This window comes from Dendrobium catenatum, unplaced genomic scaffold, assembly GCF_001605985.2.
Source record: "Dendrobium catenatum unplaced genomic scaffold, ASM160598v2 fragScaff_scaffold_421, whole genome shotgun sequence".
Taxonomy (NCBI): domain Eukaryota; kingdom Viridiplantae; phylum Streptophyta; class Magnoliopsida; order Asparagales; family Orchidaceae; genus Dendrobium; species Dendrobium catenatum.
Genome location: NW_021318883.1, coordinates 1,101,069 through 1,104,597, shown reverse-complemented (window position 1 = coordinate 1,104,597; position 3,529 = coordinate 1,101,069).

Sequence of the window (3,529 nt, the reverse complement as noted above, 5' to 3'; positions counted from 1 at the left end):
TCCCCCTTTGTCATTATCAAAAAGAGAGGAGGCACAAATCTCATAAAAAGTACATTAAATATAAAGATAACTATGAGCTAAAATCCTAGCTAATAATGAGCTAACCCCTAGTTCAATAAATGAACTAAAGCCTAGCTCATAAATGAGCTAAAATTCTAGCTCAATTGGATTGAGCTAGTAGACTCAAGGGAAGTCAAAATATGATTTATTTTGGACTTATGTTGACCCCCCATTTGTCTACATCAAAGGGGTGTGTCAGGGAGGAGGGATGAAGGAGGTGTTGATCAAGTGGAGGACCTTCTGGATTATTATGCTACATGGGAGCCTTACGAGATGGTGCAGCATTAATTCCAGTCTTTCCACCTTGAGAACAAAGTGGGTTTTTGGGAGCGGAGTGCTAATACACCTAGACCGGTCTCGTAGGGACCGGTCCAACCCTTGGGCCGGCTCATCACATAGAGCAGGCGGAAGCCTGTAGTGCCGCAGGCTCCAAATCCCGCCCCCTTGGGACTGGAGTCCACTGCCTAGGGAAGAGAGAAGGGGGGTTGTTTAATCCTTTTGGCTTATTTTTATGTTTTTCTTTAAATAGGTGTTTTGGTTTAGGTTTAGGGCATCTTGAATATTGCTGAATTTGTTGTTTGGTGATTGGAGTCTTGGGCTCTAGCGGCACTAGAGATTTTGTAGAGATATATCCTCCTCTCGAAAAGATGATTAAGAAAATTATGAGTTAGATTCAACAACTTGCAAAAGATCCCTATGTGATAAATAAAATGTAGGGAGATAAAAATTTTTAGTTTCAAAGACTAATTTAAAATATGAAAAAGATTTTAAATCAAAAGTAGAATAACCTCTTTTAATAAATAGAGATTGAGAGTAAAAAACATAAGCTTTCTTCCTTTGAATATTTTTAGAGAAGTCAATCACAATTTACAAAAGATTTCAAGAAAAAAACAGGAAGTAGACTTTTCATTTTTAGAAAAGCGAATGTGTGTGTTGATCAAAGAAAAATTTTCACAAAATAGGAAGAAGAAAAATTTAAAGAATAAACAAAGACCGAAACACAAAATAAAATTGAAACAAAATAAATAAACAAAAAAAAAAAGAAAATAATTAAAAACAAAACACAACATAAACACACAAACAATGCTTTTAACCATTATCTTTCTCCTGGTCCGATGCTTCAGAAACTAGGTCTGCCCAAGAGATTTTTTGCTTTTCATTATTTCCTCACATTAAATTTTGTTTCGCCTTACCCTTTTCTTTCATAGGAAGAATTCTTAGATTAGGGCACTGATTTTTCATATGTCCAGGCTTCATGCATCGAAAGCAGATAGCGTCAGAGGAAATATGAACATCCTTACCATTTTTACAGTTTTTCCACTTTTGCTTATGCTTTGGCACCTTTGTGATTTTCTTGACAAGTCATTGCATTTGTCACAAACTAAGCAATCTTTTTCCATATCTTTAGCTTTTAGAACAATCATTTCACCTGCATCCAAAAGTCTTTGACCCAAACTTTACTCGTAGGTAATGAGTGAGCAAATCAAATTATCAATAGAATAATCATTCAAAATTTTTGATTCACAAATAACAACAATTTTAGGATCAAATTTATCAGTAGACAACGAAGAATTTTGTTAACTTTTTCTAAATTTGAAAATTATTTTCCTAAAGCATGCAATGATGTCACAATTTGAATAAACCTAGTATACATGTCTAAGATCGTCTCAAAAGGTTTCATGGAAAACAGTTCAAAATCATGCATTAATTTATTCAACTTGGATTGCTTGATTTCACTAGTGCCTTCGTATATGGTATGTAGTTTATGTGAGAAAATAAAATCTAAATACTAACCTGATTTTTATTTAAAATATATTTTTAGTAAATTAAAAAAAATAAATCTCTACATTATTTAAATAAAGAAAAAGAGGGGGAGAGAAAAAGAATTTTAAAATTTTTTTATTATAAAAAATATATTTTTATTTAAATATTAAAAATAGTTTACTTTATTTATATTTTGAATATTCTCTTTCAATTAAATCCGTATAGTCTGACGTTAGAGCGCTCCGAAGACCGGGCTAATATTCTTCTATCGATTCTAAAGAAAGAGAACGATGATTCACTTTCCTAATTAGGTATGGTGTAGGGAGCATAAGAATCATCCTAAAGGATGATTAATATCTTCCCTATTTACCTAATTAGATTAGTGGATTGTTAATTCATTCCTAAAATCAAGTATACAGATGATATTTGATTTACTCATGAAAGTAAATCAAATATCTATCTATTTCTTGATTATAAGAAATGAATCTAAATGAAAATATAGATAAAGCAGAGTTTTCTTTAAAAATAACAAGATCTTTATTTTCTCACACGATTGGCTTTATTTTTATTTAGAATATACTATCCCGATTAAATCTACATAGTCGGATATTATACGACCCTGAGGGGCAGACTAATATCTTTCTATTTATTTTAAAGGGAGAATCATACAATTCATTCTTCTAATCAGGTATAATATTGGGAATATTCAAATCACCCTGAAGGGATGACGAGTGTATTCCCTAATCGACCTGATTAGATCAATGAATTGTAAATTTATTTCTATAATTAAACATAGAAGACATTTGATTTGCTTGCGAGAACAAATCAATTATCTATCTATTCATTAATTATAGAAATAACTCCTAAACATGAATAAAACTTAATCTACGTCCATAGATCTTTTCCCTATCCCAGAAAAGAACTAAGGTAGGGTTTAGATTATTCTGGGATCTAGACTCCCTATAGGGGCAAGCCCCTATAGTTAATTACATCTCCTAAGAGAATACTCTCGATTTAAATGAAGACTAAATAATTTACAAAATTATATATATATTTAACTAAATATTTGGGCATAATTAAATTTTCACAAGCAGGCTTTAGATTATAAAATTATAACACTGAATTCTGGAAGAATTAGAATTGATTAGAAGGAATGTGAAGAGAAAAGTGTGTACGATCTGGACTTACCACCTGCCTAGAGTGGGCTGCCAGCTAACAATCCTAATCACAACAATTCGCCGATGATGCATGAGTTAAGATGGATCTATACTAGGAATCAAGGAGTGGTTTAAGGATCTTAAACCATATGCAATTGAATATGCTTACAAACACAAAAAATTTACACGAATGCTAATGATGCATGAAACAGATATATATAAAAGAGCTAATTTTATTAGTATTGAATTTATCGGTTACAACCCAGAATTTGCAATAAAGTAAAGGTGGCCAGGTCCCACCGACAACAAACCTGAGTTCTAAGCCTATAGGAAAGTAGAATTAAATACAACTGCTTATGGTTTTCAGGCTTCGGGTCTTCTATGGAATTCCAAAAAGGAACATCCTCTTGAGGGAGGATATTACTTTTTGGTGTCCCATTTGTATATATATATATATAAGCAGTTGTTTTTAATTCTTTTACAGACTCAAGACGCTGTACAGACTCAATCTATATACAACGATTCGGTGAGGTGTGAAGATAAATGAT